The sequence below is a fragment of the Myotis brandtii genome, unplaced genomic scaffold (genome assembly GCF_000412655.1).
Source record: "Myotis brandtii unplaced genomic scaffold, ASM41265v1 scaffold1182, whole genome shotgun sequence".
In the NCBI taxonomy this organism is placed as follows: domain Eukaryota; kingdom Metazoa; phylum Chordata; class Mammalia; order Chiroptera; family Vespertilionidae; genus Myotis; species Myotis brandtii.
This window is the reverse complement of record NW_005354100.1, coordinates 56668-74704: the sequence shown is the minus strand read 5'-3', so window position 1 is coordinate 74704 and position 18037 is coordinate 56668. Positions and strand designations below refer to the sequence as shown.

General features: G+C 37.4%; 1 long non-coding RNA gene across 1 annotated transcript; it reads right to left on the bottom strand.

The window, feature by feature from the left end:
• Positions 1 to 495: 495 nt before the first annotated feature.
• On the bottom strand, positions 496 to 16810 carry LOC106724240. The gene is made up of 3 exons (XR_001359983.1): positions 16682 to 16810; positions 2295 to 2300; positions 496 to 507 (listed from the first exon to the last, which is right to left on the bottom strand). It is a non-coding gene; the product is annotated as an uncharacterized LOC106724240 (long non-coding RNA).
• Between the last annotated feature and the right edge of the window lie 1227 nt (positions 16811 to 18037).

The following is an 18037-nucleotide window of genomic DNA, read 5'->3' as shown; positions in this document are numbered from 1 at the left end:
TAGGCTCTCCTGCTTTTTAATTTTTTTCTCTAGGTGCTCTTCAGTTTGGGCTTGTTTGTCTACCTTATCTTCTAACTCACTAATTCAGTCCTCTGCTTCTCCTAGTCTACTGTTGAAAGCTTTCATTGTGTGTTTTTTAAAATTATTTTTACTTTTTTCCTTTTTTGTTGTTTATCTATTACAAACCCTTGTGTCAAGTGCTGACTTTCAATAGATCACAGCAAGGGAGCTGCTCTGCTATGTACGAAATCCCAACCCAGAAGCAGGTCGTCTATGAATGATTTAGCAACAGGTTCCCCATGAATGTACATTGCATGAAGCGTGTGGGGGCAGCCTCCTTTCTGGCCACACCTTGTTTCCCAGGATGAAGGGCTCTCCTCACTGGACCCCGGTCCCGACACGTGGCGAGGCATGCCACGCCATGGGTGCGACAGGCTGCTGGCAGGGACAGCGGAGGATTGGTTCCATTGCGTTTTTGACTGTAGCTATATCACTTTTGATTTCTTCCTAATTTTTGCATAGGTTGTTGATTTTCTTGTCCATCTGGTTTATGAACCACATTACTCTGCATTCTTTTTTCTGACACATTGCATGTCTCCGCTTCATTTAGTTCATTTCTTGGTGAATCCTTTTTTTCCCCTCTTTTTTTTTATTTTTGGCTCATATTTTATTATCCATTCAGTCACCTATGTCTTTTGACAGGAGCATTTAATCCATTTACATTTAAGGTTATTATTGATAGGTATTTATTTATAGGCATTTTATTTCCTTTATGCCTATGATCCCCTCTCCTTCCTTTTCTTCTTCTTCTTAAGACAGTCCCTTTAACATTCTTGCATTACTAGGTTGGTGGACATGTCATCTTTTAACATTTTTTTTTGTCTGAAAAGCTTTTTACTTCACCTTTAATTTTAATAGATAGCCTTGCTGGATACAGTAGTCTTGCACTCAGTTCCTTGCTTTTCATTAGTTTGAATACTTCACGCCACTCCCTTCTAACCTGAAGTGTTTCTACTGAGAAGTCCACTGACATTCTAATGGGAACCCTTTGTATGTAATTTTCTGTCTCTCTCTTGCTGCTTTTAAGATTCTTTCTTTGTCTTCCAAAACTGAATCAGGAAGTGTGGGGAAGCATGGGACTTGGTTGGAATGTCTATAAGGAGGATTCTCTGAAAGGACGGGGGTCTTTCGAAGGGGGGACTTGCTGAAGGCAGCAGCCCCTACCTTGACTTTTACAAACAAGTCTGATCCACCGGGTGTTTTTCTAGAACCTCTATGTTTAGTCTTTAAAGACCCAACCTTGTAATAGCACATACTTTCTCAAGAATACTTACTGTGTTAATTGTATCTAGAGGTTAATTTTAGTTCAAGCTGTTATGACATTATAAGCTAAAGGAGGCAAGTGAACAGAGCTACTTGGCAGTGATAGCCAAGTAGTGTCTAAGCCCTCTATTTCAGAGAAACCTGTGTTAGAGAATTCATTCATTCGTCGTTCAGGGTCTCCTAGTGAGCCCCGGCAAGGAAGAATCAGAAAACCTGAGTAGGCCAATAAAAACTGATGAAATTGGAGATGCAATTTAAAAACTTCAAGCAAACAAAAGTCCTGGACCAGATGGATTTACAGGATAATTTTACCTAACATTCAAAGAACGAACACCTATCCTCAAACTTTTCCAAAAAAATAAAGAAAAAGAAACACTTACAAACTCTTTCAAGAAGCCAGCATTATCCTAATCCTTAAGCTGCATAAAGACACTACAAAGAAAACAATTACAGGCGAATACCTCTGATGAACACATGCTAAAATCCTCAACAATATATTAGAATACCAGATCCAGCCATATGTTAAAAAGATCATACACCCTGATGAAGTCAGATTTATTCTGGGGATGCAAGGCTGGTACACTATTTGCAAAACAATAAATGTGATGAATCCCATAAACAAAATAAAAAATAAAAATACCATGATCATATCAATATATGCAGAAAAAGCATTCAACAGAATCCAGCACCCCCACCCCCTTTTTAACAAAAACTCTCAGAAAAGTGGGAATAGAGGGATTATACCTCCACATTATAAAGGCCATATATGACAACCCTAAAGCCAACATAATACTCAATGGGCAAAAATTAAAAGTATTTCCCTTAAGAACAGGAACAAGACAAGTATGTTTGCTTTCACAACTTTTTGAAAAATATATATTTTATTGATTTTTTACAGAAAGGATGGGAGAGGGATAGAGAGTTAGAAATATCGATGAGAGAGAAACATTGATCAGCTGCCTCTTGCACACTCCCTCCTGGGGATGTGCCCACAACCAAGGCACATGCCCTTTACCGGAATCGAACCTGGGACCCTTCAGTCTGCAGGCCAATGCTCTATCCACTGAGCCAAACCGGGTAGGGCTGCTTTCATCACTTTTATACAGCATAGTACTAGAAGTTTTAGCCACAGTAATCATACAAAAAGATATAAAATGCATCTAAATTGGAAAGGAAGAAGTAAAACTCTCATCATTTGCAGATGACATGATATTGTACATAGAAAACCTTAAAGACTCCACTAGGAAATTACTAGAACAAATAAATTAATTTGACAAGTAGCAGGATACAAAACAAACATGCGGGAATCAATGGCATTTTTATACACCAACAATGAACTCTCAGAAAAAAAGACTAAAAAAAACAACACCATTTACAATTGCACGAAAGAAAGAAGATACCGATCCAGAGATCGGCTACTAACCCGGAATCAATGGACCCCAAGCAGCGCGACTACGTGAACTTAGAGGAACCCTGCTTCTCCCCACGGAAAGCAGATCCCAACAGCAGCAGGGAAATTCAACACTCTCCTAAATACCTGGCAGGACTAAGCAGATCCAAGCAACAGCAGCCTCCTGATCACCACACCCTCTGTCTGAGGAACAGCAGCTGTACGTGAAGCCTCCCCCCACCAGCCAGAAGAGCCACCACAGCTGTGAACAACACCCACCAGAGGAGCTGCTGCCAACTGAGGAGCAGCTGCTACCGCAACCACCCAAGGAGCAACCACAGCCCAAGGAGCCACTGCCACCCAGGGAGCAGCCACTGAACGACTCAACATCTAGATATGTCAGTGAGATCAAACATGGGTAGGCAAAGAAACCCCCAAAGGAAAGAAAAGGAGGACTCGCCAGAAAAGCAGCTAAGTGAGACAGAGGCATGCAACATGACAGAAAAAGAATTCAGAATAAGGGTCCTAGCGTGCATAAACCGGATGGAGGAAAAAATCAACTACTTATGCAAGAAGCAAGAAGAAACAGATGAAAAAATCAATAACTTATGCAAGACCCAAGAAGAAATGAAGAGCGATATAGCTGCAATAAAAAACACCATTGAAAGCATCAACAGTAGACTAGGAGAAGCGGAGGACCGAATTAGTGAATTAGAAGACAAGGAAGCAAAACACACCCAAACTGTACTGCAATTGGAGAAAAAAATTAAAAGACAGGAGGAGAGCCTAAGGGAGCTTTGGGACAACATGAAACGAAACAACATACGAATAATAGGGGTGCCAGAACAACAGAAAGATGAACATGGATTAGAAAACCTATTCGAAGAAATAATATCAGAAAACTTCCCTGAGGTGGGGAAGAAAAAAGTCACACAAGCCCAGAGAGTCCCAAACAAGGTGAATCCGAAAAGACCCACACCAAGACACATCATAATTACCATGGCAAATGTTCAGGACAAAGAGAGAATCTTACAGGCTGCAAGAGAGAGACGGAAAGTTACATACAAGGGATCTCCCATTAGATTATCAAATGATTTCTCAACAGAAACACATCAGGCCAGGAAAGAATGGACAGAAATTTACAAAGTGATGCAAAGCAAAGGACTGAATCCAAGAATACTCTATCCAGCAAGGCTATCGTTCAAAATTGAAGGGGAAATAAGAAGCTTCACAGACAAAAAAAGGCTAAGGGAGTTTATCACAACCAAGTCAGCAATGCAAGAAATGTTAAAGGGACTGGTGTAAAAAGAAGAAAAAAAAAAGCTATGAAAGAAAACAGGCCCAAAAAAATAGAAATGGCTACAAACAAGTACCTTTCAATAATAACTTTAAATGTAAATGGACTAAATGCTCTAACCAAAAGACATAAAGTGGATGAATGGATAAAAAAACATGACCCATATATTTGCTGTCTACAAGAGACCCACCTCAGAAGACGGAGCTCACATAGACTGAAAGTGAAGAGATGGAAAAATGTCTTTCAGGCAAATGGAAATGAAAAAAAAGGTGGGGTAGCAATACTTATATTGGACAAAATAGACCTCAAAGTGAAGGCCATAACAAGAGATAAGGAAGGCCACTTCATAATACTAAAGGGATCAATACAACAAGAAGATATAACCCTGGTAAACATATATGCACCCAATGCAGGAGCACCCAAATACATAAAAAAACTCCTGGAAGATATCAAAGGAGAGATCGACAACAATACAATCATAGTAGGGGACTTTAATACACCACTGACACCACTGGATAAGCCCGCTAGACAAACAATCAGCAAAGAAACAGCAATCCTAAATGACTCACTAGATCAGATGGACTTAATTGACATCTTCAGAACACTTCACCCCAAAGCCATGGAATATACATTCCTCTCAGGTGCTCATGGGACATATTCAAAAATAGACCACATATTGGGTCACAAGCAAAGTCTCCACAAATTCAAGAAGATTGAAATCATAAAAAGCTTCTTCTCAGACCACGATGGCATAATGTTAGAAATAAACTACAATAAAAACAACCCAAAATACTCAAACACTTGGAAGCTGAATAGCATGTTATTAAATATTGATTGGGTTACCAATGAGATCAAAGAAGAAATTAAAAACATCCTGGAAACTAATGACAATGAAAACACAACAATCCAAAACCTTTGGGACACAATGAAAGCAGTCCTGAGAGGGAAGTTTATAGCTCTACAGGCCTACCTCAACAAACAAGAAAAAATGGTAGTAAATCATCTAAATCTACAGCTCAAAGAATTAGAAAGAGAGCAACAAGAAAAGCCCAGAGTGAGCAGAAGGAAGGAGATAATAAAGATTAGAGCAGAAATAAATGACATAGAGACCAAAAAAACAATACAGAAAATCAATGAAACCAAGAGCTGGTTCTTTGAAAGGATAAACAAGATCGACAAACCTCTAGCCAGGCTCACCAAAAAGCAAAGAGAGAGGACCCAAATAAACCAAATCAGAAATGATAGAGGCGAAATAACAACAGACCCCACAGAAATACAAATGATTGTTAAAAAATACTATGAACAACTCTACTCCAACAAACTAGACAACCTGGAGGAAATGGACATATTTCTAGAAAAATACAACATTCCAAAACTTAATCAGGAAGAATCTAAAAATCTCAACAGGCCAATAACTATGGAAGAAATTGAAGCAGTCATCAGAAAGCTTCCAGCAAACAAAAGCCCAGGACCAGACGGCTTCACAGGGGAGTTTTACCAAACATTCAAGGAAGAACTAAAACCTATCCTCCTCAGACTACTACAAAAAATCCAAGAGGAAGGAACACTTCCAAGCTCATTCTATGAAGCCAGCATCACCCTAATACCAAAACCAGGTAAAGACAACACAATGAAAGAGAATTACAGGCCAATATCCCTCATGAACATAGATGCCAAAATCCTCAACAAAATCTTAGCAAATCGGATCCAGCAGTACATCAGAAAGATCATACACCATGACCAAGTAGGATTTATCCCAGGGATGCAAGGATGGTACAATATCCGCAAATCAATCAACGTGATACATCACATAAACAAATTGAAGGAAAAAAACCACATAGTCATATCAATTGATGCAGAAAAAGCATTTGACAAAATTCAACACCCATTTTTGATAAAAACTCTCAGCAAGGTGGGAATAGAAGGATCATACCTCAACATAATAAAAGCCATATATGACAAACCCACAGCCAACATCATACTCAATGGACAAAAACTAACACCATTTCCCCTAAAAACAGGAACAAGACAGGGATGCCCACTCTCACCACTCCTGTTCGACATAGTACTGGAAGTATTAGCCATTGCAATTAGACAAGAAGAAGAAATAAAAGGCATCCAAATTGGAAAAGAGGAAGTAAAACTGTCCTTATTTGCAGATGACATGATATTATACTTAAAAAACCCTAAAGACTCCATCAAAAAACTATTAGACTTAATAAAAGAATTCGGCAATGTAGCAGGATACAGAATTAACGCCAAGAAATCTATGGCATTTCTATACACCAATAGTGAACTTGCAGAAAGAGAGACTAAAAAAGCAATCCCATTTACCATCTCACCAAAAAAATTAAGCTACCTAGGAATAAACTTAACTAAAGAGGTAAAAGACCTCTACTCAGAAAACTACAGGACGTTGAAAAAAGAGATAGAGGAAGACATAAAGAGATGGAAGAACATACCATGTTCTTGGATTGGTAGAATCAACATCATTAAAATGTCCATACTGCCCAAAGCAATCTATAAATTCAACGCACTTCCCATTAAAATACCAACGGCATATTTCACAGACCTAGAACGAACTCTCCAAAAATTCATCTGGAACAAAAAACGACCCCGAATAGCTGCAGCGATCCTGAGAAAGAAGAAAGTAGGTGGGATCTCAATACCAGATATCAAGCTGTATTACAAAGCCACTGTTCTCAAAACTGCCTGGTACTGGCACAAGAACAGACATATAGATCAATGGAATAGAATAGAGAGCCCAGAAATCAGCCCCAACCAATACGCTCAATTAATATTTGACAAAGGAGGCAAGAACATACATTGGAGTCAAGATAGTCTCTTCAATAAATGGTGTTGGGAAAATTGGACAGATACATGCAAGAAAATGAAACTAGACCACCAACTTACACCATACACAAAAATAAACTCAAAATGGATAAAGGACTTAAATATACGACCGGAAACCATAAAAATACTAGAAGAATCCAAAGGCAACAAAATCTCAGACCTATGCCGAAGCAATTTCTTCACCGATACAGATCCTAGGGCATTGGAAACTAAAGAGAAAATAAACAAATGGGACTACATCAAAATAAAAAGTTTCTGCACAGCAAAAGAAACCATCAACAAAACAACAAGAAAGCCCACTACATGGGAGAACATATTTGCCAACATTATATCTGATAAGGGCCTAATCTCCAAAATTTATAGGGAACTCATACAACTTAACAAAAGGAAGATAAACAATCCAATCAAAAAATGGGCAAAGGACCTAAATAGACACCTTTTAAAAGAGGACATTCAGAAAGCCAAGAGACATATGAAAACATGCTCAAAGTCACTAATCATCCGAGAGATGCAAATCAAAACAACAATGAGGTACCATCTCACACCTGTCAGACTGGCTATCATCAACAAATCAACAAACGACAAGTGCTGGAGAGGATGTGGAGAAAAAGGAACACTTGTGCACTGCTGGTGGGAATGCAGACTGGTGCAGCCACTATGGAAGACAGTATGGAGTTTCCTCAAAAAACAAAACATGGAACTCCCATTTGACCCTGTGATCCCACTTCTAGGAATATATCCCAAGAAACCAGAAACACCAATCAGAAAGGATCTATGCACCCCTATGTTCATAGCAGCACAATTCACCATAGCTAAGATTTGGAAACAGCCTAAGTGCCCATCAGTAGATGAATGGATTAGAAAACTGTGGTACATCTACACGATGGAATACTATGCTGCTGTAAAAAAGAAGGAACTCTTACCATTTGCAACGGCATGGATGGAACTGGAGAGCATTATGCTAAGTGAAATAAGCCAGTCAATGAAGGAAAAATACCACATGATCTCACACATTCATGGATAATAGAGACCATTATAAACTTTTGAACAATAATAGATACAGAGGCAGAGCTGCCTCAAACAGATTGTCAAACTGCAGCGGGAAGGCCGGGGAGGGTTGGGGGGCAGGAGGGAGGGGGGTAAGAGATCAACCGAAGGACTTGTATGCATGCATATAAGCATAACCCATGGACTTAAGACACTGCGGGGTAGGGGAGGCCAGGGGATTGTCAAGGGCGGGGAAAAAAAGGAGACATATGTAATACCCTTTGTAAGACTTTAAGCAATAAAACAATTTTTTTTAAATAAAGAAAGAAGATACCTTGGAATAAACCCAACCAAAGAAATAAGAAACGTATACTTCGAAAACTATAGGGCAGTGAAAAAATACAGGAGGAAACAAACAAATGGAAATGTATACCATGTTCATGGATTGGAAGAATTAACATTATTATAATATCCATATGACCGAAAGGAATCTATAGATTCAACGCAATCTCCATTAAAATACCAACAACATAGTTCACATAACTAGGACAATTACTCCAAATATTTATATGGAACCATAAAAACCTTGAATAGCTGCAGCAATCTTGAGAAAGAAGTTCAAATTTGGAGGAATTGCAATACCTAAATATCAAACTATACTACAAAGACATTATGAGCAAAACAGCCTGGTGCTGGCCCAAGAACAGGCATATAGACCAATGGAACAGAACAGAGACCCAAGAAATTGACCCACACCATCACGGTCAATTAGTATTTGACAAAGAAGGCAAGAATATACAATAGAGTAAAGACAATTTCTTCAACAAATGCTGCTAGGAAAACTGGGCAGGTACATTTAAAAAGATGAAACTAGACCCCCAACTTACACGATCCACAGGGATAAACTTAAGGTGAAAAAAACTTAAATGCAAGCCATGAGAACATAAAAATCGTAGAAGAAAACATACGCAATAAAATCTCAGACACTTCATGTAACCAAATTTTTGCCAATACATTTCCCAGGGTAAGAGAAACAAAGAAAAAATAAACAACTGGGACTACATAAAAATAAAAAGCTTCTGCATAGCAAGAGTATCTACCATCAAAATGAAAAGTGAACCAACTGTATGGGAGGACATATTTTCCAATAATACATTTGATAAGGGGGTAATATTGAAAATACATAAAGTATACAACTCAACAAAAGGATGATAAACAATCCTGTTAAAAAATAGGTGGAGGATCTGAATAGACATTTCTCCAGAGGACATACAGATCGCCAAGAGACATATGAAAAATTGCTCAAAGCCACTAATCATCAGAGAAATGCAAATTAAAACCATAATGAGATATCACCTCATACCTTTCAGAATGTCTATCATCAATAAATCAACAAACAAGTGGTGGCAAGGATGTGGTGGACACTAGTTTACTGCTGTTGTTAATGCAGATTGGTGTAGTCACTATGGGAAACTGTGTGCAGTTTCCTCAAAACATTAAAAGTGGAACTTCCATTTGACCCAGCAATCCCACTTCTGGAAATATATCCTAAAAACCCTAAATACCAATCAGAAAGAATATATGCACCCTTATGTTCATAGCAGCATTATTTACAATAGCTAAGATTTGGAGACAGCTTAAGTGCCCATTAGTATATGAATCAATAAAAAAAAAGCTGTGGGAAATTTACACAATGGGATTCTGTGCAGCTATAAGAAAGAGGGATCTCTTTCCCTTTGTGACAGTATGGATGTGACACTATGTTAAGTGAGGTAAGCCAATCTGAGAAAGAAAAATATCATATGATCTCACTTATTTGTGGAATCTAATGAACAAAATTAATTGACCAAGAAAATAAGCCCCAAAGCATGGAGGCATGGAACAGACTGAAATACTTTGATGTGCGGGTGGGGTGATGAGGAGAGATAAACCAAAACACTTATATATGTAAATGCCTAACCCATGGATAGGGGCAATAGGGTGGTGAAGACCTAGGGGTGTGTGTAGGGGTGGGTGGAAGGGGGTAAAGTGTGTGTGTGTGTGGGGGGGGGAATAGGAGACATCTGTAATACTGTCAACAATAAAAATATATATTATTTTTTTAAAAGATACCTTGAAACAAATGAAAATGAGAATACAACCCCAAATTTATGGGACACAGTGAACACAATCCTAAGCATTGAATTCATTGCAACACAGGGCAACCTCAAGAAACAAAAAAATCTCAAACAACATATCCACACATTGAAAGGAACTAGAGGAAGAACAACAAGCAAAGCCCAAAGAAAGGAAATAATAAAAATCAGAGGGGAAATAAATGGAACAGTGTATGAAAAAACAAAACAAAATATCAACATAACCAAGAGTTGATTCTTTAAAAGTTAATTAAGATTGACAATCTTTTAAACAGACTCATCAAGAACAAAAGAGAGAAGACCCAAATAAATAAGATCAGAAATGAAAAAGAAGTGACAACTTACATCAAAGAAACACAAAGGATCACAAGAAAAATACTGTGAACAATTATATGCCAACAATTTCATCAACCTGGAAGAAATGGTTAAATTCCTATAAACATACAGTTTTCCAAGACAGAATTAAGGGGAAGCAGAAAATCTGAACAAACCGATTACAATCAATGAAATAAAAACAGTAATTAAAAAGCTCCCAACAAACAAAAGTTCTGGATTGGATGACTTTACAAGTGAATTTGTCCAAAGATTCAAAGAAGAGTTAACACCAATCCTTAGTAAATTATTGAAGAAAATTCAAGATTAGGGAAGGCTCCCAATTTATTTTATAAGGTCAACATTATCTTAAACCAAAAACCCGACTGACACTAAAAAAAGAGAAAATTATAGGACAATATCCTTCATGAACATAGATTCAAAAATCCTCAATGAAATATTAGCACACTGAATTCAGCAATACATTAAAAGATCATACACCATGATCAATTGAAAGTTATTCCTGGAATACTGTTGGTTGAATATCTTCATATCAAGTAATGTGATTCACCACATAAAATGAACAATAAAAATCATATGATCATATCAGTAGATGTAGATAATCATTTGATAAAATTCAGTACCCAATTATGATAAAAAAAAAACTCTCAGTAAAGTTGAAGTTGGAACAGAAGGAGTATACCTCAACATAATTAAGGTCATACATGACAAACCCATAGTTAGTATCATATTAACAGAAAAAGCTAAAGGTGTTTTTCTTAAGAGAATGCACATGGCAGGGATGTTCATTTTCACTAAGTTTATTTGCATAGTACTGTAAGTTCTAGCCACAGCAATCAGACAAGAAGAAGAATGAAAGGCATTCAAATTGGAAATGAAGAAGTAAAGCTGTCATTATTTGCAGATGACATGAAACCTAAAGATTCCATCAAAAAAGTACTAGAACTTAAAATTCAATTTAGTAAAGTAGCAGGAAACAAAACAAATATGCAGAAACTGGTTGCATTGTTATACACCAATTATGAACTGTCAGAAAGATAAACTAAGAAAATAATCACATTTACTATTGCATCAAAAATACAATATCTAGGAATAAATTTAACCAAGGAAGTAAACACTTGTACTCAGACAATTATATGATATTGAGGAAAGAAATTAAAGAAGATACAAGTAAATGGAGGCAGATACCATGTTCATGTGTAGGAAGAATTAACATTGTTAAAATGTCTATGCTACCCAAATCAATCTATAGGTTTGACACAATTCCTATCAAAATAACAATAGTGTTTTTCACAGAACTAGAATAATAATCCAACAAAATTATATGGAACCACAAAGACCCCGAATAGCTATAGCAATCTTATGAAAGGAGGAAAAAAAGTTGGAGGTATCACACTCCCTGATAATCAGACTATATTACAAGGCTAAAGCAATCAAATCAGAATGGTACTTGCATCAAAACAGACATATAGATCAGTGTGGCAGACTGGAGAGTCCAGATATAAACTCACACCTATGTGGAAAATTCATATATGACAAAAAAGGCAAGAGCACACAATGGGGTCAAGACAGTCTCTTTAATAAATGGTGTTGAGAAATGTGGGCAGATATATGCAAAAAAAATGAAACTAGACCACCTTCTACACCATAGACAAAAATAAATTACATATGGATTAAAGATTTAAATGCAAGTCTCAAGACCATAAAACTCCTAAAAGAAAACAGGAAGTAAAATCTAGGACATTTTTTGTAGCATTATATTTTCTTTTCTTTTTTTAAATTTATTTTATTGATTTTTTACAGAGAGAAAGGGAGAGAAATAGAGAGTCAGAAACATCGATGAGAGAGAAATTTTAAATTTATTTTATTTTTATTTATTTTTTATTGCTTAAAGTATTACAAAGGGTATTACATATGTGTCCTTTTTTTCACCCGCCCTTGACAATCCCCTGACTTCCCCTACCCTCCAGTGTCTTATGTCCATTGATTATGCTCATATGCATGCATACAAGTCCTTTCTGATATAACTCCTTGGGCAAGGGAAACAAAAAAATAAATGGGATTACATAAAACTAAAATGTTTTTGCACAGCAAAGGAAACCATCAACAAAATGAAAAGACACCCCACTGAATGGGAAAACATATTCACCAATGATACATCTGATAAAGGAATTAATATACAAAATTTACAAAGAACATATACAACTCAACACCAAAAAACAAAACAAAACAAAACAAAAAACAAACAAAAAACATCTAACAATTAAAAATGGACAGAGGGCTTAACTAGACATTTCTCCAAAATGGACATGCAGATAGCCAATAGACATATGTAAAGATGCTCAATGTCACTAATCATCAGAGAAATGCAAATTAAAATCACAATGAGATATTACCTCACACCAGTCAGAATGGCTATCATCAATAAATCAACAAACAAGTGTTGAAGATGTGGAGAAAAGGGAACCCTTGTGCATTGTTGGGGGTATTGAAGATTAATGCAGCCATGATGGAAACCAGTATGGAGTGTCCTCAAAAGATAAAAATGCAACTGCCTTATGATTCAACCATTCCTCTTCTCGGTATGTATCTGAAGAAGCTGCAAATAGTAATACGAAAGAATATATGCACCCCTATGTTCATTGCAGTGTTACTTACAATAGTTAAGATCTGGAAGCAACCCAAGTGCCATCAATAGATGAATGGATAAAGAAGATGTAATACATATATATAATGGAGTATTATTCGGCCATAAAAAGAATGAAATCTTAGCATCTGCAACAATATGAATAGAGCTAAAGGATATTATGCTCAGTGAAATAAGTCAAATACCATATGATTTCACTTACATGTGGAATCTAAGAACAAAATAAATGAACAAACAAAATAGAAACCGACTCATAGCCCTTCCTGGTTTAGCTCAATGGATAGAGCATGGGCCTATGGACTGAAGGGTTCCAGGTTCAATTCTGATCAAGAGCACATGCCTGGGTTGCCGGCTTGTTCCCCAGTAGGGAGCGTGCAGGAGGCAGTGATTATTGATGTTTCTATCTCTCTATCCCTCTCCCTTCCTCTCTGAAATCAATAAAAATATAGGGTTGGGGGATTGGGTGAAAAAAATGAAGGGATTGAGTACAGATTGGTAGTTACAGAATAGTCAAGGGTATGTAAAGAACAGCACAGAGAATATAGTCTATAATATTGCAATAATTATGTATGGTGTCAGGTGGGTACTGGACATATCTGGCGATACACTTGGTAAACTATATGATTGTCTAACCACTATGCTGTATACCTGAAACTAATATAAAACAATATTGAATATCAACTTTAATAGGAAGATGAAAAATAAAAAGGCATAAAAGAAAATACAACAAAGCTTTTAAAATTGTCTCACTCAAGCCACCTAGCCATGTGTGTAGGAAAGACAATAACAGAAGACATTCCCACAAGACACCAAGTACCACTTTATATATGGGCCCATAGCAACAAGGAGGATGGCCTGCCAAGCCATGTTGAGGCATCTTTTTAAAAAAGACAGAGAGATTCTCTCAAGGATGGGATTTGGACACTGGAGGAATGCTTTAGTTAAAAAAAAAAGAACCAATCTTATATATATTTTTCTCAGCCAAAGTCATGACACTTTTCCAAAAGCAATTAAGATATATGTAAATTGGCCTAAGTAGATGAGTGATCTGGCTCTAACTTAGCACCTTGGCAATACTTCTCTCAATCTAAACAACAACAACAAAAACAATGACAACAAAACAGGTTTTCTCCAGGAAGGCTCTGCCACATTTATCCAGGACTCTGCCTGGAGTTGAAAGCCAGATGACATCACACTTCACTTGACTGGATTTTATTGCCTGTTGTACTCTTCATTTTCTTTAGAAGGAAATTACTCTAGCCCAGACTAGATTATAATCAAGCATGCAGAAAACCTATCACAGTGCCAATTAAGTGCAAACATGCCCTGAAAATTAAAATGAAAATCAAATGTTGACACTAAAAAAACAAAAAAAACCCCAAAACTAGTAGCTTCCTAAGAAATAATGAAGAAACAAAGGCAGGGAGAAAAAGAATAAAACTGCTGTTAGCTTGGCAATGCAGCCCCTGTCCTGTTATATAACATTACATTATCTTCCACATCTGCATACTTTATATCCTTACCAAATTGTTTGTTTTAGCACATTATAATAAAAATGTCTTAATGTTTATTTTATACATTTTATTTAGTGGAACATAGCTACTCTAAGTTTCTAAGACAATAAGTGTACTTTGCCCCAGCCACCCAGTAAATCATGACCATTCACAATCTTCAGTTCTCACCTAGGCACTCTGTGGCCTAGCGAATGGCTCCAGCATGATGGTGGTGGTGATAACATTGGAATTGGTTGGCTTGGTTTGAAATACTTGATTTCACATATAAGATTTATATTAATAAATCTGGGCTGTGGTATTAAACATCCCAAATCAACCTTAGGTCTATAGTCCAAAAGTAGTTGCCTATTATTGTTATATGTCCCTCATTGCCTAGTACAGTGTTTTTTCTAAATATCAGTTTCACTTCTTTTTCTCTCTACAGCTACTTCAGTTCCAGAGGCAAGTGATACATGATAATGATAATAACAGCTAATATTTAAATAGTGCTATCTTCCTGTGGAGAGAACTGGGGGTGGAGGAAAATGAATTAATCAGTGTTAATTAGAAGTTAGTAGGCTGACTTCTAGTCCTAGCTCTGCCACTTAGTAGCTATGTGATGCTGAGAACATCATTTAAACTCTCTAAGCTCCAGTTTCCTCATCTGTCAAACAAAAGTAATTGTTACCCCATAGTATTACTGTGAGAGTTAACCAGTTTACATATATAAAGTAGTACAGCACCTGACTCATTGTGGGTCCCCAAAAGTGGTAGTTCTCATCTTCTTCTCCCTCCTTACCCCAGACGACCATTTAAAACATTCCTGACAGGATACTCTTACATTGGGAGATGCAATACTCAAGATATTGGGGTTGTTCAAGAAAGGGAGCACAGAAATTGCTGTTCAAAAACCTCAACAAGTTGGTAGAGGAGAACTACCTGAATATGGTAGTCTGGTCTTTCCTTCATCTTTCCCGATGATTTCTATGATATTTTATGGTACTAAAAGGAATGGTAATGGAAAACTTCCTACAATCTATTCAGTGGCTGCAAAGTATTGCTGAATGTGTATGTGTGTGTGTGTGTGTGGGGGGGGTGAGTGGCTGTAGAACGTGAGAGGACATACTCTAAGATAAATTGAAAAACCATACCTTCTTCCATGCAGCTGAGTTCCCACAATGGCTGTCAAATATCAATCAAAACATCCTGAAGTAGTATCCAGAATCCATTTGGGTTTTTAGGTAGAGACAGAGGAGAGAGGGGAGAGGAACCAGTTTTTTCTGCTGCCCCCGCCCCAGAGGGGAAGACAAACCTCTTTGCTACCCTACCTCTCACTCCCCTCCTTGAGGAAAGAGAAAACCCTCTATTTCCATCATCTGCTCCATTTACTGTCTTTCACTCAATGAGTTTCTATCTTACTTATTGCCTCACTCAGGCAACAAGGAGAAATCAAGCTTTGATGTTATATCTCTAGAGTCATCAGTCCCTACAGATATAAAAGAAACAAGATCTGAAAAACTTCATTAAAATTTCATTCCAAAATCCTCAACTCCTTAGCTCATCCACTGTCCTCATGTTTTTCAAATGCTTATTCAGCTTCTTATTAAGATTTCTAAAAGGTGGCTACTTCTTGAAAGGATGGCTGGTGTGTGCATGTGTGTGTGTGTGTGTGTGTGTGTGTGTGTGTGTATGTTTGGGGGAAGAGTGGTGAATCAAACTAGAATTATGATTTTTTAGCCAGAAAAAAAATCAATATAAGATGAAATACCAGGAGAAAACAGTGTCTTCACTTTTTCAATTTGTTATTCAACTAAACACAGCTGTTAAAGGTTATTTTATTTATTTATTATTGTTTAAAGCAGTGGTTCTCAACCTTGGCTGCACATTAGAATCACCTGGGAATCTTTTTAAAATTCTGATTTCTGGGTCTCATCCTCCGGAAATTCTGTTTCTTTGTTACTAATGTTGTGGCCCCACTCCATAACAAAGAAACAGAATTTCTGGAGGATGAGGCCCAGAAATCAGGAATTTAAAGATTCCCAGGTGATTCTAATTTGCAGTCAAGGTTGAGAACCACTGGTTTAAAGTATTACATATGTCTCCTTTTTCCCTGATTAACTGCCCCCCTACTCCCTTCCCCCAGGACAAGCCCCCACCCCCAGTGTTTGTGTCCATTTGTTATGCTAATATGCATGCATAAAAATCCTTTGGTTTATCTCTTACCCTGCCTCCCCTGCCTTCTCTCTGAGGTTGCACTGTCTGTTCAATGTTTCCTAGTCTCTGAATCTACTTTCATTCATCAGTTTATGTTGTTCATTATGTTCCACAAAAGAGTGAGATCAAGTGATATTTATCTTTCTCTGACTGGCTTATTTCCGTCAGCATAATGCTGCTCTCCAGATCCATCCATGCTGTTTCAAAAGTAAAAGTTCCTTCTTTTTTATAGCAGCATAGTATTCTATTGTATAGATACACCACCGTTTTTCAATCCACTAAACTGCTGATGGGCATTTAGGCTGTTCCCAAATCTTAGCTATTGTAAATTGTGCTGCTATGAATATAGGTGAGCATATGTCCTTTATGATGGGTGTTTCTGGTTTCTTGAGATATATTTCCAGAAGTGAGATTACTGGGCCAAATAGGAGTTCCATTTTTACTTTTTTGAGGAATCTCCATAATGTTTTCCACAGTGACTGCACCAGCCTGCATTCCCACCAGCAGTGCACGAGGGTTACTTTTTCTCCACATCCTCTCCAGCACTTGTCATTTGTTGATTTGTTGATGACAGCCATTCTGACAGGTGTGAGATGGTATCTCATTGTTGTTTTGATTTGCATCTCTTGGATGATTAGTGACTTTGAGCATGTTTTCATATGTCTCTCGGCTTTGTGTATGTCCTCTTTCAAAAAGTGTCTATTTAGGTCCTATGCCCATTTTTTTGATTGGATTGTTTGTCTTCCTTTTGTTAAGTTGGATGAGTTCCCTGTAAATTTTGGAAATTAAACCCTTATCTGAGATAGAATTGGCAACTATGTTGTGGGCTTTCTTGTTGTTTTGTTGATGGTTTCTTTTGCTGTGCAGAAGCTTTTTATTTTGATGTAGTCCCATTTGTTTATTTTCTCCTTGGTTTACATTCCACTAGGAGCTATATTGGTAAAGATATTGCTACGTCATATGTCTGATATTTTGCTGCCTATGGAGTCTTCTAAGATTTTTATGGTTTCCCGTCTTTAACTATTTTGAGTTTATTTTTGTGTATGGTGTAAGTTGGTGATCCAGTTTAATTTTTTTTGGCATGTATCTGACCAATTTGCCCAGCACCATTTATTAAAGAGACTGTCTTGACTCCATTGTATGTTCTTGCCTCCTTTGTGAAATATTAATTCGTGTGATGGTGCCAGCTGGGCTTCTCTGGGCAGGTCAGCCCCTGACTTCCCTTCTTTGTCTGGCTCTTCAGTGGAGGACGGAAATCCTAGATTATTGTCCCAGCACCCGTGTTTTGCTTATTGGCTGCAAGACAGACCTGCGAACAGACCTGAGCACCCTGATGGAGCTGTCCCACCAGAAGCAGGCACCCAT